This window comes from Bufo bufo, chromosome 2 (assembly GCF_905171765.1).
Source record: "Bufo bufo chromosome 2, aBufBuf1.1, whole genome shotgun sequence".
NCBI classification, from domain to species: domain Eukaryota; kingdom Metazoa; phylum Chordata; class Amphibia; order Anura; family Bufonidae; genus Bufo; species Bufo bufo.
In genome coordinates this window covers 494905356-494933305 of record NC_053390.1, presented here as the reverse complement: position 1 = coordinate 494933305, position 27950 = coordinate 494905356, and the positions used below count along the sequence as shown (strand labels likewise).

The 27950-nt window shown below is 42.8% G+C and overlaps 1 protein-coding gene and 1 long non-coding RNA gene across 3 annotated transcripts in view; one reads left to right on the top strand and one right to left on the bottom strand.

Annotated features, from left to right (window-relative positions):
- ADGRL3 (adhesion G protein-coupled receptor L3) overlaps nucleotides 1–27950 on the bottom strand; it is a 1148457-nt gene that overhangs the window by 306802 nt on the left and 813705 nt on the right. The gene's annotated exons all lie outside the window — the stretch shown is intronic.
- Nucleotides 5164–19034, top strand: LOC120989590. The gene is made up of 4 exons (XR_005776282.1): nucleotides 5164–5328; nucleotides 16867–16880; nucleotides 18618–18619; nucleotides 19025–19034. It is a non-coding gene; the product is annotated as an uncharacterized LOC120989590 (long non-coding RNA).

Sequence of the window (27950 nt, the reverse complement as noted above, 5' to 3'; positions counted from 1 at the left end):
GATGTGGAGGAGGAAAATAAGTGCCTGGTGTGGGAAGCAGGCTGATACAAATGTGGAGGTGTCAAAAAGACCTGGCCCTGTTGCTGTGGTGCTTCCTTACCATTGCCATGAAAAACATTGAGCCAGTGGGCTGTGAAAGATATGTACTGTCCCTGCCTGTAACAGCTGTTCCATAAGTCTACTATGGCATGCACCTTGCTGCACAGAGAGAATTGAAAGGAGTGGCCAACCCTCTCCACCACATGAGGGATAGCTTTTTAGAAGAAATGCCAGCTAGGTATCTTCCAGCGCTGAAGTCAGTAAAATGTACCAACTGGTACAGCAGCGATTGCATTGCTAGCAAATTGACCACTTGGGAGTTAAACATGCAAAACAGAGGATTGCTGGGTTTATAAAGTTATTGATGGCTGACAGCGAAAAGGAATAGGAGGAGTTTGAGCAGAAGAAGCAGTAACTAATGATCATCATGACAAAGACATTCTACTGCATGTGGATGCAACTGGCTGCTGCAAAGGAGACCGGGAGAAGGAGGAGAGCCTTGCTGGGCTAGCTGGTGTACAATTCTATTTTCCCACAATAACTGGTGATGACGTGGTGCCTACATTTGTGTCTGAACACCCACAGCTTATTTTAATCTTGCACATAGCAATTCTTTTGTCTTCCGGCAATGTGGAGAAAAACTACCAGTCGGGAGATACTGGCACATAGCTAGCAGCAGACAAGCTTGGCTTTGGTCTGGCACATTTTTAGCCTGTGCCTATAGTTTCAGCTCAGTCACCAGTTCCTGGGCTGACCATAATACAAGCAGATCTGGCCCTGGCAATTTTTTGGGAGGTTCTGCCCATACGTTGCCCCTGCTCTTTATTGCTGCCACTGCTACCACCCTCCTCTTTCGATGTTACTTCCTCCTCAGCACCCTATTCTCTTTGTCCTCAATAATAATGTTCTGCCTTTTGGAAGCTGGGGAGAACTGTGACCTTCTACTACTACTATTACTGGCTGGATGGATGGTGCTGCTTCTCCTACTACCACATTCTGACTGCGGGAAGAAAAGGCATGGGTAGTTTTTTTTTTTTCAGTTTTCCAGACATTTTATTATGAGGCCTATAAATGAAAAGTCATGGGTTTGGTACACAGATTATTAAATGATGCTAACAAAATTGTCCCGAATTTCTCCACTTCCACAAAAACACTGCACATCAGTAATGACATTTTTGCAGTAAAATGTTTTTGAACTACACAGTCTGATACACTAATATCAGCTCTTCACAAAAACATGTGTAAAAATGCTATTTTTTTTGCAGTAAAACTAGACGCTATGATGCAGTAATGCCCTCAGTAACATGATTTTCATTTGTGTTACTGATGTAATATGTGTTTGCTGTATCTACCTGTTATCTAGTAGGTATATGTATAAATGATTCAGTAACACGGCTATGATAATTGCGTTATGATTCCCGTATTATTGCTATAAAATATTGAACACTTTTGTGAGGCCTACCTCGTGATCTCTATTATCTGTGCATGCAAATGCTGTGAGATACTGTCTATATTATCTGTTGTGTGATTTTTATGAATTTGCCGGGTGATTCTATACCTTTTACCTTATTGTGTGATACTGACCCTGACCGTACTAGTCCTTAAAGGTACCAAGAAGTCTGCCATGGGATATACATCTCCATTGATAATCCTATTAGGTTCAAGGCGCAAAGTTGAGCCACTATGTGAAGATTTCTGTTGGAATCAAATTAGCAATATGTCTGGCTGATGAGCTTGGGACCTGCTCTACTGGGAGCAGGAATACACATTTCCTTGTGTCATCAAATTAGCTCCTGACTGCTGGAAATATACAATATATCCAGTCAGTCAATTGTGATGGTTTATCGCTGCATGCCTCGGACGTGTTGTGGGTTCAATTCACATGATGTAAGATGCAGCATATATGTATGAGGCCGCGCGTTTTCTTCAGCACAACTTATCACAGGAATTATCCCTCTTCCTTTCCCACAGTGAAATCGAGTCTCATAGACCTCTTCTATCATAAAACATCCTGTGAAACATCAAAAAAGGTGAAGCACCGTATATACAATCACTGCTGTATTTTTGCAAGTATACTCACAAGCATAGGCGGAATGTAGGCACATCAGGTGGATATAGATCTGCTTAGTTTTTCTGTTCCTATCTTCACTGTTGTCTTGAGCCTACGGATATCAGAAATTCCTCCCCATAGGGAAGTACCCTAAGTCACAGTAAATATAAATGGATCTATTATATTCACAAGACTTCTAAAAAACAAGCATTAATTATATAAAACTCTCACAGCCCGACCCGGGTTTCGCTCCTTTGGCTTTGTCAGGGGCGTACATCCCAAATCCTCCCCACAAGCCCGTTAACCTCAACTCCCCCCACCCCCCACTCCACCTCTAGGAAATTTAGGTATAAACTTTTTAAAAAGGATAACCATTAACAGTATAAAACATCCATTAAACTGGGACCTGGAGAGGAGGAGATTTCATAGCAAAAATAGACAAATGTGAAGCGAGGTGGATATACGAAATGAATACGTTACAACCAGGGGGACTTAATGTTGAGTTTGATCTGAAAGCATGCCTAAAATAAAGGATAACCATTAACAGTATAAAACATCCATTAAACTAGGAACTGGAGAGAAGGAGATTTCATAGCAAAAATAGACAAATATGAAGCGAGGTGGATATACGAAATGAATACGTTACAACCAGGGGGACTTAATGTTGAGTTTGATCTGAAAGCATGCCTCAAAAGTGGATAGTTGTATACCTGGGGTGATATAAAAGAAGACAATGATAAGAAAAGTGGTGCTAATGTATGGAGTGCATTATGAAAGGTAGTAGTAGGCAAAGTGATTTGAGAAAGTAGTGAAGAAGTGTGTCTGAGTGGGAGTTTAGTTTAATGGATGTGTCATACTGTTAATGGTTGTCCTTTTTGAAAAATTTAGTTTTATACCTGTAGGATTATTATGTGGTTGGGTTTATACCTAAATTACCTACCGGTGGAGCGGGGGGAGGGGGGGAGTTGAGGTTAAAGGGCTTGTGGGGAGGATTTTGGATGTTCGCTCTTGACGAAACCAAAGGAGCTAAACCCAGGTCAGGCTGTGAGAGGACGCAGGAGTTTTATATAATTTATGCTTGTTCTATAGAAGTCTTGTGAGTATAATGAATAAATGTATATTTACTGTGACTTACCATACTTCACTATGGGGAGGAATTTCTGATATCCGCAGGCTCACGACAACAGCGAACATAGGAATAGAAAAACGAAGCAGATCTATATCCACCTGATGTGCCTACATTCCGCCTGTGCTTGTGAGTATACTTGCCAAAATACAGTGGTGATTGTATATACGGTGCTTCACCTTTTCTGATGTTTCACAGGATGTTTTATGATAGAAGACGTCTGTGAGACTCGATTCCACTGTGGGAAAGGGCGAGTGATAATACCTGTGATAAGTTGTGCTGAAGAAAACGCGTGCTCTCATACATACAGTGGATATAAAAAGTCCACACACCCCTGTCAAAATGTCATGTTTCTGTGATGTAAAACAATGAGACAAATATAAATAATTTCAGAACTTTTTCCACCTTTAATGTGACCTATAAACTGTACCACTCAATTGAAAAACAAACTGAAATCTTTTAGGTAGAGGAAAGAAAAAATATAAAAATAAAATATGTTTGCATAAGTGTGCACACCCTTAAACTAATACTTTGTTGAAGCACCTTTTGATTTTATTACAGCACTCAGTCTTTTTGGTATGAGTCTTTCAGCATGGCACATTTTGACTTGGCAAGATTTGCCCAATCTTCTTTATAAAAACACTCCAAATCTTTAAGATTGCCAGGGCATATCCTGTGCACAGCCCTCTTCAGATCACCCCACAATCGGATTCAGGTCTGGGCTCTGGCTGGGCCATTCCAAAACTTTAATCTTCTTCTGGTGAAGCCATTCCTTTGTTGATTTGGATGTATGCTTTGGGTCGTTGTCATGCTGAAAGATGAAGTTCCTCTTCATGTTCAGCTTTCTAGCAGAAGCCTGAAGGTTTTGTGCCAATATTGACTGGTATTTGGAACTGTTCATAATTCCCTCTAGCTTAACTAAGATCCCAGTTCCAGCTGAAGAAAAACAGCCCCAAAGCATGATGCTGCCACCACCATGCTTCACTGTGGGTATGGTGTTCTTTTGATGTGCAGTGTTGTTTTTGCACCATACATATTGTCACTGATGATCCGCGAGAATATTGAACCCAATATTATCAATATCACTATCCCTTATTGATCAATGGGCCTATTAAACAGTCCTTATTTCCATAGGGGCCCCCAGAGCTTACAATCTGATTACTCAGAGCGTCTCCTTCTATGTACCCAGAGAACAAAAGGGTCCTTTTGTTCCAGTCAGTCATTAGAGGCCAGCATGCTTTAAACTGTCTGTCACAGCTAAAACTGGAAATGGACCGAATGCTAACTTCATTACAGCGTCCTCTACAATTAACTGATCAGACGGTGGCTATTCGTCTGCATCCCTGGTAAATAAGAAGTGTGAAGTCAGTTTCCTGAAAGGGAAGTTACCTGGGTGAAACTATAGACAGTCAGGCACCGCGATCTGAGATATGATTTTTACCCTTTTTAAGAGAGACCATGCATCTTACGGACATAAAAATTACGTCAGAATTCACTGGACATTTACATATGACAAACATAACTCTAGGAGATGCCCAGGTAAAGTTATGGCGTTACCCCATCATAAAACAGGTTATAATAGTCATATTTGATATCCCTGAACTCCATATTTTGTGGGGAATGTGAATCTGTGCTCGTTACTTATGTACAGCGGAGACATCCCGAGATATGGCAAATACCATATTTCAGAACTGGCATTTATCTCAGAAATACAGCCTGCCCAGCAGGCGGACTCTCAATTCCCCGCCTTGAGTCTGGGATCCTTATAACAAGGGCCTAGAACAGGGGTAGGCAACCTCCGGCACTCCAGCTGTTGTGAAACTACAACTCCCAGCATGCATAATTGTTCTGCTCTTCTAAGAACTCTCATAGAAATGAATGAAGCATGCTGGGAATTGTAGTTTCACAACAGCTGGAGTGCCGAAGGTTGCTGATCCCTGGCCTAGAATCTGCTAAAGGAGTTCTCCACTTTTAACAACACCTGAAGAGGGCCTCAGCCAGAGAACCCGTGGGCTGTAGGCATATTCGGATTATTACACTGGACAAAGGTTTCTTGGACTTTATCCCTGCAACGGACTATTTCACCAACGGACATCTTTTCTGCGGAAAATAAGTATTTTCTTTCTTTTCTCCCTTTTTGTTTATTGGACTATACTTTCCTTGATTATTGTTATAATAATTACTGTACATCTTGATAATTTGTATTGTGTATACAAATATAATAAATGACCTCCCAGTCATTTCTCTAGCCATATGCCTGCTTTCAAACACTGCAAAAACTCACCCTAGCCTCTCCGAAGAGAAAGCTACTCAGTTCTGTTATCTAGATAGTGGGTTCCTTGCTCCCATAAATTGCAAGGTGGGGGCAGTTAAACTACCCTGTGTGTGGTTCCAGTCCGGTCACTCACACGCTTACTTGCGGTCAATCGGCGGTCCAATCCCTGGGCTTTCAGCCTATCGACTGTACGGACTCAAGTTAGACTGTCGGTGTGCTGAAAGTGGCTGGGAGGCCTGTTTGCGGATTGACCACTAGGGGCGCTGTGACGGTTTCGTGATGTATTGTGGCCGCGGCGGTCGCAGTTCGTCACACATATCTTTTGGAATTATGGCCAAAAAGTTCAACCTTGGTTTCATCAGACCATAACACCTTTTCCCACATGCTTTTGGGAGACTTCAGATGTGTTTTTGCAAAATGTAGCCTGGCTTGGATGTTTTTCTTCGCAAGACAAGGCTTTCATTTTGCCACTCTACCCCATAGCCCAGACATATGAAGAACACGGGAGATTGTTGTCACATTTACCACACAGCCAGTACTTGCCAGATATTCCTGCAGCTCCTTTAATGTTGCTGTAGGCTTCTTGGTAGCCTCCCGGACCAGTTTTCTTCTCGTCTTTTCATCAATTTTGAAGGGACGTCCAGTTCTTGGTAATGTCACTTGTGCCATATTTTCTCCACTTGATGATGACTATGTTCACTGTGTTCCATGGTATATCTAATGCCTTGGAAATTCTTTTGTACCCTTCTCCTAACTGATACCTTTTAACAATGAGATCCCTCTGATGGTTTGGGAGCTCTCTGTGGACCATTTTGCTGTGGGATGCGACTAAGAAAATTTCAGGAAAGACCAACTAGAGCAGCTGAACTTTATTTCTGAACACAGCTACATCCCCAGTTATAAGAGGGTGTGCACACTTATGCAACCACATTATTTTATTTTTTTCTTCCCTCCACCTAAAAGATTTCAGTTTGTTTTTCAATTAAGTGGTACAGTTTAGAGGTCACATTAAACGTGGAAAAAGTTCTGAAATGATTTATCTTTGTCTTATTTTTTTACATCACAGAAACAGGGGTCTGTAGACTTTTTATATCCACTGTATATACTGCACCTGACTGCTAGAAATTGGCTTTTCAAACTGCTAAACGTAATGCATCCTGCTTGCTTAAGGAAATTCAGACACGGCGGCCCCTTCCCAGCAGGCCTCCAAAATCTTTGAGATTGCATACTAGAATACGAATGAACATATCGCAAAACTGTAACTCATACTTGGTACATACAGCATACATATTGATAACTGTAATCATTGCTTTTGGTATAACGTGGGCATCACAGGGAGTCTAAACATTCTCACCCATGACAGCTGGCATTTCCACATAATAAGCGTCTCCCATTCTGGGACCCCTACACCCTTCACCACATATTTGACATTAAAAGAATCATGAAAACATGTTGGCTCCCGTATGTCTGTCAGAGCGAATGGGAAGACATACGTTATTGATATTTCACATCTGCCATCTGAGTGAGGGGGTGGAGTATGCACGTGCAATGAATGCCTTCTCAGAAGGCTGGGCCAAGAATGGGAGGGAGATCCCTCTCAGCTCCAGCTTCTACCATATTGGGATAAAAATGAGAGATTTTGGACATTTCTTTGACACAAATTGGGGATCCAATCGACGTTGGGTTGTGGTCCGCATTCCCCTATCCCCTGGAACAGAAACAGACTCTTATCAAGCCATTTGCTAAGTAAAAAGAACCCCTCTGTTTTAATCTTTTTTTAAAACTGTTTCTACACATCTATGTATGTCTGTTATATCTTTTAATAAGTTAGCTCCATTTTAAGTGTATGAGTGGAGTTGTGTTACCATGAGTCTGCTATAAGTGTGGCTAGTGCTACTGTGCATCTGCTTGTGAGTGGGGCGCTGTAGGGTTTTCTATGAGCCCCTAATTAATTTGTATATTAAGTTAAATATCATAGATGCTGGCAGCATGTGGGGGTGCATGAAAGGGTGTGTTGGGGTGTGATTTATGTTCAATCTCTGGCCTGCATGTAGGGGCGTGCAATATTTTTTCTGTAAAATAGGGCAAGCCCCCTCACACTTCCTATCAGTGTCATGTGACCATCCATTTTCTTCCTCCCTCGTGGTTTGCCCTCCAACATGAATAGTAAAATGGTGCTGGGCGCTGTTTTTACACGATTCGTCCGAATCGAATCAGAAAAGCTTCAGATTTTTTTGGCAGACAAATTTATTTCAAGTTTGGAGCAAATCCAGTTCTATTAGAATCAGTTCGCTCATCTCTAGTTTTACTACTTTTGCACAATAAATACTTTAACCCCTTAAGGACTCGGCCCTATTTCACCTTAAGGACTTGGCCATTTTTTGCAAATCTGACCACTGTCACTTTAAGTGCTGATAACTTTAAAACGCTTTGACTTACACAGGCCGTTCTGAGATTGTTTTTTCGTCACATATTGTACTTCATGACACTGCTAAAATTGGGTCAAAAAAGTTAATTTTTTTGCATAAAAAAATAAAATTTTTACCAAAAATTTTGAAAAATTAGCAAATTTCAAACTTTCAGTTTCTCTACTTCTGTAATACATAGTAATACCCCCAAAAATTGTGATGATTTTACATTCCCCATATGTCTACTTCATGTTTGTAGCATTTTGGGAATGATATTTTATTTTTTGGGGATGTTACAAGGCTTAGAAGTTTAGAAGCAAATTTTGAAATTTTCAGAAATCCTCAAAATCCCACTTTTTATGGACCAGTTCAGGTTTGAAGTCATATTGTGAGGCTTAGATAATAGAAACCTCCCAAAAATGACCCCATTCTAGAAACTACACCCCTCAAGGTATTCAAAACTGTTTTTTTCAAACTTTATTAACCCTTTAGGTCTTCCACAAGAGTTAATGGCAGATGGAGAAACAATTTTGAAATTTATATTTTTTTGAAAATTTTCCAATATAATCAATTTTTTCCAGTAGTAAAACAAGGGTTAACTGCCTAACAAAACTCAAAATGGGTTGCCCCGATTCTGTAGTTTGCAGAAACACCCCATATGTGGTCGTAAACTACTGTTTGGCCGAACGGGAGCACATAGAAGGAGGGGAACACCATATGGGTTTTGGAAGGCAGATTTTGCAGGACTGGTTTTGTTTATACCATGTCCCATTTGAAGCCCCCTGTTGCACCCCTAGAATAGAAATTTCAAAAAAGTGACTCCATCTAAGAAAGTACACCCCTCAAGGTATTCAAAACTGGGTTTACAAACTTTGTTAACCCTTTAGGTGTTCCACAAGAGTTGATGGCAGATGGAGAAACAATTTTGAAATTTCTATTTTTTGGAAAATTTTCCAATATAATCAATTTTTTCCAGGAGTAAAACAAGGGTTAACTGCCAAACAAAACTCAAAATGGGTTGCCCCGATTCTGTAGTTTGCAGAAACACCCCATATGTGGTCGTAAACTACTGTTTGGCCGAACGGGAGCACATAGAAGGAGGGGAACACCATATGGGTTTTGGAAGGCAGATTTTGCAGGACTGGTTTTGTTTATACCATGTCCCATTTGAAGCCCCCTGTTGCACCCCTAGAATAGAAATTTCAAAAAAGTGACTCCATCTAAGAAAGTACACCCCTCAAGGTATTCAAAACTGGGTTTACAAACTTTGTTAACCCTTTAGGTGTTCCACATGAGTTGATGGCAGATGGAGAAACAATTTTGAAATTTCTATTTTTTGGAAAATTTTCCAAAATCAATTTTTTCCAGGAGTAAAACAAGGGTTAACTGCCAAACAAAACTCAAAATGGGTTGCCCCGATTCTGTAGTTTGTGGAAACACCCCATATGTGGTCGTAAACTACTATTTGGCTAAACGGCAGGACATAGAAGAAGGGGAACGTCATATGGTTTTTGGAAGGCAGATTTTGCTGGACTGGTTTATTTACACCATGTACCCTTTCAAGCCCCCTGATGCACCCCTAGAGTAGAAACTCCACAAAAGTGACCCCATCTAGGAAACTACGGGATAAGGTGGTTGTTGTTTTGGGACTATTTTAGGGGTAAATATGATTTTTGGTTGCTCTATATTACTCTTTTTTGAGGCAATGTAACAAAAAAAAAATTCTAAAATTGTTTCTACATTCGCTATTTAGTTTTGTGGAACACCTAAAGGGTTAACATAGTTTGTAAAGTAACTTTTGAATACCTTGAGGGGTGTAGTTTCTTAGATGGGGTCACTTTTTTGGAGTTTCTAGTCTAGGCTACATCAGGGGGGGCTTCTAATGGGACATGGTGTCAAAAAAAAAACTGTCCATCAAAATCTGCCTTCTAGAAACCATATGGAGTTCCCTTCGTTCTATGCCCTGCCGTGCGGCTATATAGCCATTTACGACCACATATGGGGTGTTTCTGCAAACTACAGAATCAGGGCCATAAATATTGAGTTTTGTTTGGCGGTTAACCTTTGCTTTATTACCGGCAAAAAGGATTCAAATGGAAATTTTGCCCAAAAATGGGTGTTTTGGCACCGTTTTTATTTTATATTTTTAACACCGTTCATCCGAGGCGTTTGGGCAAAAGTTATTTTTATAGCGACGACTTTTACGCACGCGACGATGCCCAATATTTATGGTTCTCAGACTTTGGAGACACTAAGCAGGCATCCTAAAAACTGCGGCCCTCCAGATGTTGTAAAACTACAATTCCCACCATGCCCTGCTGATGGCTGTAGGTTGTCTGGGCATGCTGGGAGTTATAGTTTTACAACATCTGGAGGGCCGCAGTTTGAGGATGCCTGCACTAAAACTAATATTTTTTTGGGAAAAAAAAAATGTTTCCGTGTCTCCAAAGTCTGAGAGCCATAGTTTTTTATGTTCTCTAGTGGACTGTTGGGGATTATAAAAATTTAGTACTCCATGGAAGTGTGATACTCCCTGAAGCAATCGATAACGCAGAGGCCCGGATGATCGGGGCAAGTGTCGCACTGAGTGGTGGTGTCCTTCCGTATCCCCCTCCTGCGACACACTCTGCACTTTTTTTGGGTTCGTCCCTTCTTTCCAGTATGGGGGACCACACCTGGAAAGTGTTGGCCAGGGACGATCCGGGCGCCTCCAATTCCCGAGGTACTCCGGCCTGCTCTTTCCCGGTCCGAAAAGATCAGGTCCTTGAGGACTGCCTCATAGAATTGGAGGAATGTCCCTGTGCTGCCAGCGCTTCGGGATAGTACAAAAGAGTTGTACATGGCAACCTGCACCAAGTAGACCGCAACTTTTTTGTACCATGCCCGGGTTTTGCGCATGGCGTTATATGGCTTGAGGACTTGATCCGAGAGATCAACTCCTCCCATATACCGATTGTAGGCGACGATACAATCGGGCTTGAGGACCGTTGCCGCGGTACCTCGCACAGGGACTGGGGAGATGCCGTTACCGTGGATTGTGGACAGCATAAGGACATCCCTCTTGTCCTTATACCTGACCAGCAACAGGTTTCCACTGGTAAGTACACGGGTCTCACCCCTGGGGATAGGTACCTGGAGGGGGTAGGCAGGGAGCGAACGTGGATCTGGCGGCAAGGGACCTGAACAAGGGAATGCTGGTATAAAAGTTGTCCACGTACAAGTGGTAACCCTTATCCAGCAGTGGGTACATAAGGTCCCACACGAGTTTCCCGGTAACACCCAGAGTGGGGGGACATTCTGGGGGTTGAATCCGGGAATCTCGCCCCTCGTACACACGAAATTTGTAAGTGTACCCTGAGGTACTCTCACAAATTTTGTATAGCTTCACGCCATACCTCGCCCGCTTTGTGGGAATATATTGGCGGAAACTGAGTCTCCCCTTGAACGCAACGAGAGACTCATCAACCGCGACCTCCCTTTCAGGTACGTAGGCCTGCTGAAATGTGGCCCCAAAGTGATCGATGACCGGCCGTATCTTGTACAGCCGGTCATAGGCAGGATCACTTCGGGGGGGACATGCTGCATTATCGGAATAATGCAGACATTTCCGGATGGCCTCAAACCGGGGACGTGTCATGACCATACTGTACAGTGGGGTCTGGTATAGGACGTCCCCACTCCAGTATTGCCTGACACTGGGTTTTTGGACTAGACCCATATGCAGCACGAGGCTCCAAAATGTCCTCATCTCGGCTGCACTGACCGGCGTCCAGCCACCGGGTCTAGCCAAAAATGAGCCTGGGTTTTGAGCGACGAACTGTTGGGCGTACAGATTCGTCTGCTCCACCATCAGATTCACCAGTGGGTTACTGAAAAAAAAACTAAAATAGTCTATTTCAGTAAACTCCACTGTGGGAATCTGGATTCCAGGATTGCCAGCAAAATCCGGAATCTCAGGCTCAAAGTCCACTGGGGGACACCAGCTAAGTTCATCGGCAGGGGGCTCCGGTGGACTTATTTGGTGGGCCGGGAAACCAGTACGAACCCCAGGGCGGCTCGTACTAGGGTGGGCCACAGGATCCCTAGCATGTGGGGCCCCTGGCTCCGCCTGGCGGCGTCTCCGCCGCCTTGTTGGCTCATCGTCATCAGATGATGATGAGGAGGATGCGGATGATAAAAGGAACGTGGGGTCATCCTCATCCTCACTGGGGCTCTCAGAGTCGGAGGCAATCTGGGCGTATGCCTCCTCGGCCGAGAACATCCGGCGGGCCATGGGTGTGTGTGCGTGTATGTGTGCGTGTGTGGAAACCTTTATTATATGTGCGTGTGTGTGGGGGCAACGGGTGTTCGCGTACTAAAAAAGGCAAAAAATGAAAGGGCAAGTGTTAGGAAAAAAAAAGTTAAAACTTGCTGATCAGCGGTACAACGCTGATCAGCGGTCGGTGGGGTGGTGGGGCGGGCGATGCGCTAACACTAGACGGACGCTAAAAAGTGCCGGACAGTCAGCGCACGCAGAAAAAAAAAGTGGTGGTAAGGGGGCTGGTGGTCAGGGGAGGGGGGGGGGCTGGTGGTGGGGGGCTGGTGGTGGGGAAGGGGGGTGGGGTGGGGGTCTGGTGGTGGGGGGGTCTGGTGGGGGGGCAAGTGGCAGGGGGGGATCTGGGGTCTGATGGATGGATCAAAGAAAGTTTGGAAATAAAAGTTTTTTTTTTTTTTTTCTAACTAACTTTTCCCTTCTTTCCCTGCCTAACGGTGCCTCTCCCTCACTGACCCTAACCTACCTGGGTGGCGATGGGTGCAGGAGGGTGATGGATGCCGATTGTGGGGACACAGGAGCTCGTTCTGGACGGTGCTGCACGGTCAGGGTGCTGGACAGGAAGAGGAGGGGAGAGAGGAGCGCAGGAAGTTTGAATCTCGCGCCTCTCTCCCCTGCTCCAATCAGCACCCTGGACCGCGGCGTTCAGCACCAGGGCCAGCACCGCCTCTCCAAATCCTCGGACTGCGATAGGTGGTGTAAAATTACGCCACCGATCGCAGTCTTTTTCCGGTTCATCGGGTCACAGGACACCCGAATGGACCGGAAACGCAGAAAACCGCAGGTCTGAATTGACCTGCGGTTTTCTGCGATCGTCGATGCGGGGGGGTCAAATGACCCCCCCTGCATTGTTACGGGATGCCGGCTGAATGATTTCAGCCGAAATCCCGTTCCGATTAACCCCTGGGGCGCCGGAATGCCGATTTCAAGGTAGGACGTACCGGTACGCCCTGAGTCCTTAAGGACTCGGGAAATAGGGCGTACCGATACGCCCTGCGTCCTTAAGGGGTTAAAAAAAATATACAAAAATGTTTTTTATACTGCCGCATCCCAAGACCCATAACTGTTTTATTTTTTTGTTCTACAGAGCTGTGTTAGGGCTTGATTTTTGAAGGATGATTTGAACCTTTCATTGGTACCTATTTATGGTACACTTTTTTATCACTTTTTAGTCTTTTTTTGTGTGTGGTAAATAAGCAAAAAGCAACAATTCTGCCATTGTTATTTATTTATTTTTAACGGTGTTCACTGTGCTGGATAAATTATACATGATAATTGTGTAGGACAAGTTGTTTGTAATTTATTTAACTTTTTTAGTTCCACAAGGGATCCTTTGGTCACTGCTATAATACACTGTACTGCTTATGCAGTACAGTATCTTATGCTGTCAGTCCAATACTGGTGACGCCTAACAGGCACACATTGCAGGGCTGCACAGGGTGCAAATACCTGAGAGAGGGAGCCCCCTTCATCTAAACCACTTAAATGCCATAATTTCGAACGACCACAGCATCTAAGGGTTCATGTGACAGCTGAGCTCCTGCACCATAAAAATATGTCCCGGCGGTCTGGGTTAAATATCCTTGTTCTGAGTAAATACTGACAGTCCCTCTTTCAGGGTCCTCATCTATGTTATGAGAGCAGATAGTGGCTACATAGAACTTGTATGGATAGCCCATTGATTTTAACTCCTGTAGCAGATTACAGTGATCAGTTTATTTACGGGGAACTCTTAGGATACAGTGACATTTTGGGGTTTCCTGACTGAAAGCCAAAACCAGGAGTGGATCATAAAAGGTGAGAAAGTGTAATAGACAGATATGACCTTCTCTTTTTTGAATTCACTCCTAGTTTTGGTGTCAAAAACTCTATCAGGAAACTTGACCTAGTGGCCGTACACTTTTAACAAATGTGAGACAGTGACAGGTCTCACGCAGGGTAGAGGCAAGGAAGGGGTGGATAGTTCGGTCCACACCCCTATTCCACCACAGGCGAGACCAGCTGGAAGTAATCAGGCTGGCATAAAGCACCTCCCAGGGTGTCAGCAAGGGGGGAGTGTGTTACCTGTGGACAGAGGCCTGGAGGCTCTGTCTGTGTGGTCTCAGCTGGGCAAGGCTGAGGGCCCACAAGGCTGGGAGATAGTCTGGAGTTGGGTGACGAAGCAACGCCTGGGAGTGTCGCAGGGCTATAGTCAGGCGGACTACTAAGCCCCAATCCCCCACAAGAAACAATGAACTGGAGACAGTGGGCGTACTGTGCTCTGTACAGCCAGGAGGCTGTGGGACATTGGCTGGACTTAGCTGAGTCATGAACTTTGTGTTTAATTAGCGCCTGGACGGGCGAGTGTTTATTATTTTGTCATTTTGTTTTTGCTGGTGTGGCACAATAAATGCACTGTTTGGACCTGAAACCTGGTGTCCTGGAGCCGTAACTGTGAGAATGACCCCCGGAGAAGAGCTAACCCCCCACACAAAGAGGGAATCGATATTGTAAAAAACTGCCAACTCTTTAAAGTTTTTTTTTTCAATTCAGCAAATGGCATTTATCATGTAGATAAACTAAATACAAGGCACTTACTAATGTATTGTGATTGTCTATATTGCTTCCTTTACAGGCCGTATTCATTTTTTCATCACATTATACACTGCTTGTATCCAGGGGTTACGACCTGTGCTTCCAAAATATAGGTAAAGGTGCTGGCCTCTCTGGTGGCTGGGACCATGGAAGTACCCGAGGGCTGAGCTTTTTCCTATAGTTTGCAAGCACAGCCAGGGTCCTGCATTTCATATTTACCACAGACTTTGAGCTAACATCTGGAGCTGGCGCTTTTAAACCAAATATCCACCAAAAAATTTAGGTGCAAAGAATGCCACTAGAAACACAAGTGCTTGAGCATGTCATATATAAAAATGCAACCTAATAATTAACACACACAACCACCATTATGCAACTTTCATCAAATAGTGATTATAAGCAAACATTGGAGAACAATTTATATTTGCTCCTAAAGTATGCAGTCTAGGATTCCTTATACAATAAATATATACTTTTGAAAAAAAAAAAAACAATAAGATGTATGGCGTTAATATACCACATTTCTATATTTAATGCTGCATATACTAAAAAAAAAGTAAAAAAACACAGGAATGCACCAGTCAACCTTTGCATTCAAGTATTGGGAATTATGTAGTATACAAACTACAGGGTGGGCCATTTATAGGGATACACCTTAATAAAATGGGAATGGTTGGTGATATTAACTTCCTGTTTGTGGCACATTAGTATATGTGAGGGGGGAAACTTTTTAAGATGGGTGGTGACCATGGCGGCCATTTTGAAGTTGGCCATTTTGAATCCAACTTTTGTTTTTTCAATAGGAAGAGGGTCATTTGACACATCAAACTTATTGGGAATTTCACAAGAAAAACAATGGTGTGCTTGGTTTTAACGTAACTTTATTCTTTCATGAGTTATTTACAAGTTTCTGACCACTTACAAAATGTGTTCAATGTGCTGCCCATTGTGTTGGATTGTCAATGCAACCCTTTTCTCCCACTCTTCACACACTGATAGCAACACCGCAGGAGAAATGCTAGCACAGGTTTCCAGTATCCGTAGTTTCAGGTGCTGCACATCTCGTATCATCTGAAGGCAATCGTCTATGCTGTGAAGATACGAGATGTGCAGCACCTGAAACTACGGATACTGGAAGCCTGTGCTAGCATTTCTCCTGCGGTGTTGCTATCAGTGTGTGAAGAGTGGGAGAAGAGGGTTGCATTGACAATCCATCACAATGGGCAGCACATTGAACACATTTTATAAGTGGTCAGAAACTTGTAAATAACTCATGAAAGAATAAAGTTACGTTAAAACCAAGCACACCATTGTTTTTCTTGTGAAATTCCCAATAAGTTTGATGTGTCAAATGACCCTCTTCCTATTAAAAAAACAAAAGTTGGATTCAAAATGGCCAACTTCAAAATGGCCGCCATGGTCACCACCCATCTTGAAAAGTTTCCCCCCTCACATATACTAATGTGCCACAAACAGGAAGTTAATATCACCAACCATTCCCATTTTATTAAAGTGTATCCATATAAATGGCCCACCCTGTATTACTAATTAAAAATAATGAACAGAAACCAACTCTGTACTTAATATACCTAACTTTCACAAAGAACCCACATGCTGATTGAGCATTTTTCAGCTAATTTTACCTTTCTGATGTCTGTATTCAGCCCTTAGCAACCATATTTCTCTGTGCCTCTATTTCAGCAACTTCCTAAGATGGCCTCTGCTGCTCTTTCTGTGATTATCTTTTCCCTTCCTTGAGGCCATCCTGTATTTCCCTCACTTCCAATAAGCCCTTTCTCTCCTCACATGAACTAGTAGGACCAATCAGAACGCAGAAAACTTCCCACAGTACCCAGAGCAGTGTGTATCCTCCATTACAGCTAACCAGAGACAAGCCCTGCAATTACATTAAATCAGTAAGCATTTCTTTTAACCTCTTAATAGCCAGCTGTCCCTCATTCTCTTCCAGACTGACAGGGAGGGGGAGGCTGCTTTAGCTTTTTTATATCTCTGGTTTGGTACCAGAAATATAGGCTTTGTATTGTCCGAAAGCTAACATTCCAAGCTTTCAGACAATACCAGAATGACATAAATCTGTTCAGTACAGGGGAAGATATCAATGATAGAAATCGGGATGCTGTGAATGAAGCTGAAAGTAAAAGCAGATTTTACCCGCGATTATTCCCGACTCTATTTCTAACAGTGATTTCTCCTCTGTTGCTTAGACTAGAGCTGTCATTCTGGTCTTGTATGAAAGCTTGGACCGTCAGCTTTCAAACAAGACCAGTTGCATATTTATATTTGCTACCATTGATATCACCATCTAAAGCAGCCCTCCCCCCTCCACTTTCTGCCTCAGCCCAGCTCCAGGCTGCCAGGGCTGAGCTCCTCCTCCCAGAGCTCATCCCTCTTTTGTTATAATACTGAGAAGACTGACTGCATATGCCAACGCTGTGAGATGAGAGCTGTTGAATAGGAAAGTAGCATGCATTTGAGGGAGTTATTAGCAGGTAAAACTGAAAATGATCAAACTTTAAATCACAAAAGCACTTATACAGCAGGGTGTACTATACCATTAGATAAGGCAATTACACTTTAATGTACCTACAAATATGAAATTGTTCATTATGCCAACTAGAGGTCATCAAATGAAGCTTTACAGCTCATATAGATGCTGGAAAAGTCAAATCCCTAAGGATTAATTATGGGAATGGCCTGTGATACAAAGATTTGGGGATAGGATCATTGCCTTCACGACCAGAGATCTCACAGCATCTGTTCCACTAAATTCCATGTAAACAATAATTGATCAAGATTTCTATCACTGCACCAAGGAATGTCTTAAAATCCCCACAGCTGTTGCAGAAGCAGGATACGAAAGCACTCCCCAAACCTAACTTAATCTAACTCTACCTCCATTCAAGCTATTGCAAGAGCAAATATTTCTCACAATGAGCATGGATTGAGTAGGGGCGTTTTTAAGCAAGAAGAGAGTAAAAAACTTTTTTCAATGTTTGGGAACGATTAATTAAAATTAAAATTCTGCCAAGCCAATATGCTTAAATGTTTCAAACCAATAAAGTATACAAGAACCTTATTGGTTTCAAGTGCATAAGCATAATACAACACTGAGGTGCCACATTGTTTTATAGATTTGGTGCACGTTAGATCACCTCATTATATCACCTCTTGAGGTGTATATTTTACGTCAGCATTTTGCATCCTACAACTGCTGCAAGTCAATAATAAAGCTGGTGTATACTATGACTTAAAGAAGCACTTTTTTTTCTCTGACTTGTTAGAAAGGTACATGATATAATCTGAAGTGAAGGTATTCTTATTACCAGTGACTGTATTTGTGAGTTATATAATCTTCCTTCTGATACTCCGCTGTGTCAAGTGACCAGCACTTTGATTTCCAACTGACACAGGACAGAAAGTCAGTTACTTCTGTATTCATTTTTAAACTGACATTGAGGCTCCCATAAGAAAACACAGAGAAACTGACCTCCTGTTCACACATCAGATGCTGTGTTGTTTGAAGAGTCAGAGTCTTGGTCACATGACACAGCTGAAGATCAGAAGGGAGGTTATAAATCGCAAATGCAGTCACTGCTAGAAAAATGACAGTTTACATCATGTACCTTTCTAACAGGTCAGACAATAAAAATTTTGTGGGAGTGCTTTATTTTTTTTTTAACAAACAATACAACCCAAGCTGTTTAGCAAATCCTAAATTCGACTATTCTTGTAGGAGCAAAATATAATAAAATTGATAAATACAAAAAACCTGTAGATATTTAGAGCAATACTAGTCAGAAATGAAGCACAAGTTGTGGGTTGACTAGTGATTTGTATAGGGTCAAAACTAGGTTCCTCACAAAATTGCAACAGCAATAAGCTGGGCCTTTTTGGCACCATACCCAAGTAGAGATGAGGATGAGTGTATATAACTATGTTTATTTGTAAAACTGAAAAAGTTTCATCCCATTATCTAACAGCAGTCAAGGTTTGTGTGAACGTCCAAAGATACGTCTCCTCACATAGTCCCTAACCCACTGTGAAAACAGTAATGCTGGATAATGGTACAGGCAGTATAACATTTACCAGTGCGTCTTTTGCAAGCTCACATGCTTAGTGTGAACCTGCTCTCATCTTTGAAGAAAACGGGGCATCAATTAATGCCAATCATGCTGCATGGTGCTAGGATGTGAGAACAGGTCCCACTATAGGATGGCAGGCCCTGATTGAGTCTGTTTCTGACAGTTTTGTCAAAAACATGCAGACCAGTAGCCTGCTGTCAGTGCAACTCTTGTTCCTCCTCACACAAAGGAGCAGATACCAGTCCTGATGCTGGGTTGATGCCATTCTATGGCGTTCTTCAACTTTCCTCATTTAATGGTCTATGTCCTGGTATTGTCTTGAGACTGTGCCAGGAGACACAGCAAACCTTCTTGCAATGGTACGGATGTGCCGGCCTAAAGGAGTAGAGCTTGTCTTGTGCAACCAGTAGTGTCAAGGACACGAGAAAAACACATAATATGGTAGGATAGGGAGGATGGCCACCACCTGCAAAACCAACCCTTGTTGTCTCTCCATTGCACTTGTTGTCACTTTCCTTTGCATCAAAGTAGGTGAAATTGACTCACAATCGCCTATGCTTCCTAAGGGTGCCTTTATACAGCAGATACTTTGTTGCAGAAAATTTCTGTGGCTGAAAATCAGTTCCATTCATCTGAATGGGGCTTGCAGAAATCCATGTGCTTGCCACCAAAACAGCCCCTTTCAAATGAATGAAACTGATATTCAGCTGCAGAAATTTTCTGCAACACAATCTGCAGAGTGTGATGGTATCCTTAGGCGATGTTCACACAAAGGCTTTTTCAGTGGAATTGTGGTGTGGATAAAATTTCACTGAAAACCCACCAGCGGCCATGTCCTTTCTAGCTCCCATACATCTCAATGGGAGGCAGCCAAAACTCCACAATTCTCAGCACTGCCTCCCATTGAGATGTATGGGAGGCAGAAAGGACATGGCCACTGGTGGGTTTTCAGTGGAATTTCATCAGTGCAAACTTTCCACTGAAAAAGCCTTTGTGTGAACATTCCCTAAAGGTACCTGCACACAATGCAGTATTGTATGCAGAAAATCTGCAAGAAATCTCCACCAAAATGACACAAAAAAATGCACATGAATTTGTACTATATATTGAGGTTTTGGTAAATTTTCAGTGTGTTTTTAGTGTGGATTTCCTTGCTTTTGAAGTCTGTGGGGAAACCCACTCTACAGAGGGTACGGAATTGCACAAACAATAGACTAGCTGCAGATTTTAAAATCCACACAACAGGTTAGCACTTTGCTGGTTATTTTTTATGCTGTGTTTTTTCCACACAAAATCTGAGCAGAAAAACTGCTTGTCATATGCATCATGTACAGCCACGCTAACTGGACAGATTGGTAGAGTATTCCTGCAGTTTAACTATACGGTTATAGGGCGATGTGTAAGTGTTCTCATATTATTTTTGTTAAATCCATTTTTATTGAAGTTTTGTTCTCAATAAATATACAACTGACAAGAGTTATGGGTATAAATGTTCAACGTAATACAAGGTTATAAGATTGAGTGATGAAAGCGTATACATCGACTCAATAAAGTTCACATCTAAGATATTAACAGGTAATATCACAAGTGAAATTGTTGGCAATGAGGAGGGGATACAAATAATTTTTTGGAGCAGTGTGTGTGTATATATTTCTCCCTCCCACTGTACAAACTGTAACCCAAATCAATGATGTTAACTCCCAAAACCTAATATAGTCGGGAAGGAATTTTTTCCCCCTACAGTGGGGAAAATTGGTTTCTACCTCACAGGTTTTTTTTAACCTTCCTCTGGATCAACTTGCAGGATAACAGGCCGAACTGGATGGACAGATGTCTTTTTTCAGCCTTATAAACTATGTTACTATGTAATTTAACTAAATTCACTTTCAGATGAGAGTAAAAAGGGTGCTTTGTGGCTTCTATATTGTGGCTACAACACATACCGTATACCTTCTGCTGTTCATCACAACTGAAGTTAGACAGCACAAATCTGTTGTAATGAACCAAAGCAAGTCCAGAGTTGAATCTAAAAATACGGGCCACCTGTAAAAGCACCTGCATTATTTTATCTCGATAAAATACTGGCAGTTTTTATAAACTAGTTGAAACACTTATTTATGGTGACAATTAGTGGGCAATTTTTTCCATATGTCTGAAATGTATCTGTCATTTCTGTCTAGTGACAATCATATCACTGTAGAATCGCTATAGTCATCAAGTTTTGCGCTAAAGATCAGGTATGGACAGCATAGGGAATATGGGTAGCATTGGTTCCTGATTGTTACATGAAGCAATCATCCTCTTTGTATGGAGAGAAGTGATCACTACTGTTTGTTGGTCCCCGTACAGTTGGTGATTTGCTGCTGGCAAACTATGATTTTATGTGTCACAAACAAGATGCGATCACCAATGAACAAGCAAAGTTTGCTCAATCGTCGGGTAATAGGCAGTACCATTGATACACTGCAATTATGGGGTAAGAGCATTCATACAAATGTTCCTAATAATTTTCCATTCATTGGTCCTGGTAAAAGGCACCTTTAAAGGCATTATTATTACTGCTATGAGGCCCCCTGGGGTACATTATTAAATGAAGTGCCCCTAAAGTCTATATACTATACACAGACCTGCACTCCTTGGAACAGGTAGATTCTCTTTCTTTACGGGGACTGCGGAGGACGTCTCCACAAACGCCGCAATCCTCTCCTTCGATCATCATACTCCTGCTGTTTATTTGGAAATGGCCTGTACTCACAAATGGCTGAAACCTCCGTGCACTCCGTCCTCATAAGATAGACAGGGACATAGCACAAACTGACCAACTAGAGGATTCTCACAAAGACAATTTAATAGCTTACATAAAAACACTTGAACAACACATGAAATGTGAACTCGCCCCACTAAACAGCAGGAGTTTGGTGGTCGAAGGAGAGGATTGCAGTGTCTGTGGAGGGCATGGTCTCCGTAAAGAAAGAGAATCTACCTATTCCAAGGAGTGCAGGCCTGTGTATAGTATATAAAATGAAATCGGGAATAGACCCATGTGAATACAGCCCTACAGTAGCAAACTTTACTTTTATTTCCTAGAAAGTCAATGTCAAATGTGTGGCTAGGTTCACACATTGTGGCCAACGTGGTATTTAAACAGACTGCAGTACTGAGCCCAAAGTGCTACAGGACCTGATGCACATAAAAGTTCTACTGTGGTTTCTGCCAGACAGCATGACAAAAACAATACTGTAGGTGGGTCTGGCAGCAGGCACGGGCAACACAAGAAAGGCTACTTTCACACTCGCATTTTGTGCGGATTCGTCATGGACGGATCCGTTCAGATAATACAGCCGTCTGCATCCGTTCTGAACGGATCCGTTTGTATTATCTTTAACATAGCCAAGACGGATACGTCTTGAACACCATTAAATGTCAATGGAGGATGGATCCGTTTTCTATTGTGCCAGATTGTGTCAGTGAAAACGGATCAGTCCCCATTGACTTACATTGTGTGCTGTTTGGCTCAGTTTCATCAGACAGACACCAAAACGCTGCAAGCAGCGTTTTGGTGTCCGTCTCCAAAGCGGAATGGAGACTGAACTGATGCAAACTGATGCATTCTGAGCAGATTCTTTTCCATTCAGAATACATTAGAATGCAAACTGATCCGTTTTGGACCTGAACGGAAAGCAGACTAAGTGGGGACAGGAAACCATAACTGTACACAGATTGCTGGTAGGTGGGGCCAATGCAAAAATACAGTGCAATACAATGATGATATTTACCACCTCAGCTCCCCTAGCTTAAACAGCCTTAATGACCAGACCACTTTTTACAATTCTGCACTACACTACTTTCACGGTTAATTGTTCGGTCATGCAACTTACCACCCAAATGAATTTTACCTCCTTTTCTTCTCACTAATAGAGCTTTCATTTGGTGGTATTTCATTGCTGCTGACATTTTTACTTTTTTTTACATTTTTCACTTTCAGTTGTAATTTTTTTTTTTTTAAAACTACATTTCTATATACATTTTTCTCTAAATTTATTGTTCTACATGTCATTGATAAAAAAAAATGTTTGGGTAAAAAAAAACTGGTTTGGGTAAAAGTTATAGTGTTTACAAACTATGGTACAAAAATGTGAATTTCCGCTTTTTGAAGCAGCTCTGACTTTCTGAGCACCTGTCATGTTTCCTGAGGTTCTACAATGCCCAGACAGTAGAAAACCCCCACAAATGACCCAATTTCGGAAAGTAGACACCCTAAGGTATTCGTTGATGGGCATAGTGAGTTCATAGAACTTTTTATTTTTTTGTCACAAGTTAGCGGAAAATGATGATTTTTTTTTTCCTTACAAAGTCTCATATTCCACTAACTTGTGACAAAAAATAAAAACTTCCATGAACTCACTATGCCCATCACGAAATACCTTGGGGTGTCTTCTTTCCAAAATGGGGTCACTTGTGGGGTAGTTATACTGCCCTGGCATTTTAGGGGCCCTAATGCGTGGTAAGTAGTTTGAAATCAAAATATGTAAAAAATGCCCTGTGAAATCCTAAAGGTGCTCTTTGGAATGTGGGCCCCTTTGCCCACCTAGGCTGCAAAAAAGTGTCACACGTGGTATCGCCGTACTCAGGAGAAGTCGGGCAATGTGTTTTGGGGTGTCTTTTTACACATGCCCATGCTGGGTGAGATAAATATCTTTCTAAAAGACAACTTTTCAAAAATTTTTATACAAAGTTGGCATTTGAGTACCTTTTAGGAGGGCATTTTTAGACATTTGGATCCCAGACTTCTCACGCTTTAGGGCCCCTAAAATGGCAGGGCAGTATAAATACCCCACATGTGACCCCATTTTGGAAAGAAGACACCCCAAGGTATTCAATGAGGGGCATGGCGAGTTCATAGAAGATTTTTTTTTTTTGGCACAAGTTAGCGGAAATGAATATTTTTTAGTTTTTTCTCACAAAGTCTCCCTTTCCGCTAACTTGGGACAAAAATTTCAATCTTTCATGGACTCAATATGCCCCTCAGCGAATAGCTTGGGGTGTCTTCTTTCCGAAATGGGGTCACATGTGGGGTATTTATACTGCCCTGGCATTTTAGGGGCCCTAAAGAGTGAGAAGAAGTCTGGAATATAAATGTCTAAATATTTTTACGCATTTGGATTCCGTGAGGGGTATGGTGAGTTCAAGTGAGATTTTATTTTTTGTCACAAGTTAGTGGAATATGAGACTTTGTAAGAAAAAAAAAAAAAAAATCAATTTCCGCTAACTTGTGCCCAAAAAAGTCTGAATGGAGCCTTACAGGGGGGGTGATCAATGACAGGGGGGTGATCAGGGAGTCTATATGGGGTGATCACCACCCTGTCATTGATCATCCCCCTGTAAGGCTCCATTCAGACGTCCGTATGTGTTTTGCGGATCCGCGGTGTCCGTGTTTTGCGGATCCACGGATCCGCAAAACACATACGGACGTCTGAATGGAGCCTTACAGGGGGGTGATCAATGACAGGGGGGTGATCACCCCATATAGACTCCCTGATCACCCCCCTGTAAGGCTCCATTCAGAGGTCCGTATATGCTTTGCGGATCCATGGATCGGATCTGCAAAACACATACGGACGTCTGAATGGAGCCTTATAGGGGGGTGATCAATGACAGGGGGGTGATCAGTGACAGGGGGGTGATCAGGGAGTCTATATGGGGTGATGCCAGGGGGGTGATCAATGACAGGGGGGTGATCAGGGAGTCTACAGTCGTGGCCAAAAGTTTTGAGAATTATATAAATATTGGAAATTGGAAAAGTTGCTGCTTAAGTTTTTATAATAGCAATTTGCATATACTCCAGAATGTTATGAAGAGTGATCAGATGAATTGCATAGTCCTTCTTTGCCATAAAAATTAACTTTATCCCAAAAAAACCTTTCCACTGCATTTCATTGCTGTCATTAAAGGACCTGCTGAGATCATTTCAGTAATCGTCTTGTTAACTCGGGGAAGAATGTTGACGAGCACAAGGCTGGAGATCATTATGTCAGGCTGATTGGGTTAAAATGGCAGACTTGACATGTTAAAAGGAGGGTGATGCTTGAAATCATTGTTCTTCCATTGTTAACCATGGTGACCTGCAAAGAAACGTGTGCAGCCATCATTGCGTTGCATAAAAATGGCTTCACAGGCAAGGATATTGTGGCTACTAAGATTGTACCTCAATCAACCATTTATAGGATCATCAAGAACTTCAAGGAAAGAGGTTCAATTCTTGTTAAGAAGGCTTCAGGGCATCCAAGAAAGTCCAGCAAGCGCCAGGATTGTCTCCTAAAGAGGATTCAGCTGCGGGATCGGAGTGCCACCAGTACAGAGCTTGCTCAGGAATGGCAGCAGGCAGGTGTGAGCGCATCTGCACGCACAGTGAGGCGAAGACTTTTGGAAGATGGCCTGGTGTCAAGAAGGGCAGCAAAGAAGCCACTTCTCTCCAAAAAAAACATCAGGGACAGATTGATCTTCTGCAGAAAGTTTGGTGAACGGACTGCTGAGGACTGGGGTAAAGTCATATTCTCCGATGAAGCCTCTTTCCGATTGTTTGGGGCATCTGGAAAAAGGCTTGTCCAGAGAAGAAAAGGTGAGCGCTACCATCAGTCCTGTGTCATGCCAACAGTAAAGCATCCTGAGACCATTCATGTGTGGGATTGCTTCTCATCCAAGGGAGTGGGCTCACAATTTTGCCCAAAAACACAGCAATGAATAAAGAATGGTACCAAAACACCCTCCAACAGCAACTTCTTCCAACAATCCAACAACAGTTTGGTGAAGAACAATGCATTTTCCAGCACGATGGAGCACCGTGCCATAAGGCAAAAGTGATAACTAAGTGGCTCGGGGACCAAAACGTTGACATTTTGGGTCCATGGCCTGGAAACTCCCCAGATCTTAATCCCATTGAGAACTTGTGGTCAATCCTCAAGAGGCGGGTGGACAAACAAAAACCCACTAATTCTGGTTGCTATCAGTCAGGAATTGGCCCAGAAGTTGATTGAGAGCATGCCCAGTCGAATTGCAGAGGTCCTGAAAAAGAAGGGCCAACACTGCAAATACTGACTCTTTGCATAAATGTCATGTAATTGTCGATAAAAGCCTTTGAAACGTATGAAGTGCGTGTAATTATATTTCACTACATCACAGAAACAACTGAAACAAAGATCTAAAAGCAGTTTAGCAGCAAACTTTGTGAAAACTAATATTTGTGTCATTCTCAAAACTTTTGGCCACGACTGTATATGGGGTGATCAGTGGTTAATAAGTGGTTAATAAGTGACAGGGGGGGGTGTAGTGTAGTGTGGTGCTACTTATTACAGAGCTGCCTGTGTCCTCTGGTGGTCGATCCAAGCAAAAGAGACCACCAGAGGACCAGGTAGCAGGTATATTAGACGCTGTTATCAAAACAGCGTCTAATATACCTGTTAGGGGTTAAAAAAAATCTCATCTACAGCCTGCCAGCGAACGATCGCCGCTGGCAGGCTGTAGATCCACTCTCTTACCTGCAATTCCTGTGAACACGCGTGCCTGTGTGCGCGCGTTCACAGGAAATCTCGCGTCTCGCGAGATGACGCGTAGATGCGTGACTCTGCCTGAGTGAGCCGCCTCCAGAACGCGATCCTGCGTTAGGCGGTCCGGAGGCGGTTAAGACAGAGCTCTATGCCAGCTCTATAGTCAATTATGGAGCCCTAAAGTATATATATATTGTAGGAAAGTAAAGGGGTCATCATTGATGGTAGGTATGTGTCACCGAGGTTCCTGGCCTCGGTGAAATAAGAGCCGGTATTTTCATCTTTCAGCGTCAGTTTAATGCTGATTGACACTTTGCTATTTAGTATGGCTGTAAATAGCTGATCCGGGACGGCTCTTACGGGGAATAGTCAAAGTGCTGGGTGGGTGACTACTCCCCACGTGCCAGGCCGGGTCCTGGCAGACTTATAAAAAAAACAGCCAGCACTGTTAGGTGGTGTGGATTACCTCCCTCTGACAGTGGAGCTCTGGAGATCTCTGTGCTGAGGTCTGAAGACCATGTGTCAGGCGAGCAGGCTGCCTAATAGCCTGCAAGTGGAATCCCCAGAAATATATATGTATATACACACACACAGTATCTCACAAAAGTGAGTACACCCCTCACATTTTAGTAAATATTCTATTCTATCTTTTCATGGGACAACAATTAGGATATGACAACTTGATACAATGTAAAGAAGTCAGTGTACAGCTTCTATAACAGTGTATATTTGGTGCGCCCTCAAAAAAACTCAACATACAGCAATTAATGTCTAAACCGCTGGCAACAAAAGTGAAAATGGCCAAATTGTGCCCAAAGTGTCAATATTTGTGTTGCTACCATTATTTTCCAGCACTGCCTTAACTCTCTTGGGCTTGTAGTTCACTAGAGCTTCACAGGTTGCCACTGGAATCCTCTTTCACTCCTCTATGACTAAATCATGGAGCTGGTGGATGTTAGAGACCTTGTGCTCCTCCATCTTCTGTTTGAGGATGCCCCACAGATGCTCAATAGGTTTTAGATCTGGAGACATGCTTGGCCAGTCCAGCACCTTTACCCTCAGTTTCTTTAGCAAGGCAGTGGCCGTCTTGGAGGTGTGTTTTGGGGTCGTTATCATGTTGGAATACTGTCATGTGGCCCAGTTTCCAAAGGGAAGGGATCACGCTCTGCTTCAATATGTCACAGTACATGTTAGCATTCATGGTTCCCTCAATTAACTCTAGCTCCCCACAGCCAGCAGCACTCATTCAGCCCCAAACCATGACACTCCCACCACCATGCTTCACTGTAGACAAAACACACTTGTCTTTGTACTCCTCACCTGGTTGCTGCCACACACGCTTGACACTATCTGAACCAGTCATGCAGACCAATTTGATGCAGTGTGCGGCGTATGGTCTGAGCACTGACAGGATGACCCCCAACCACTTTAACCTTTGCAGCAATGCTGGCAGTACTCATACGTCTATTTTGAAAAGACAACGTCTGGATATGAAGCTGAGCGCGTGCACTCAACTTCT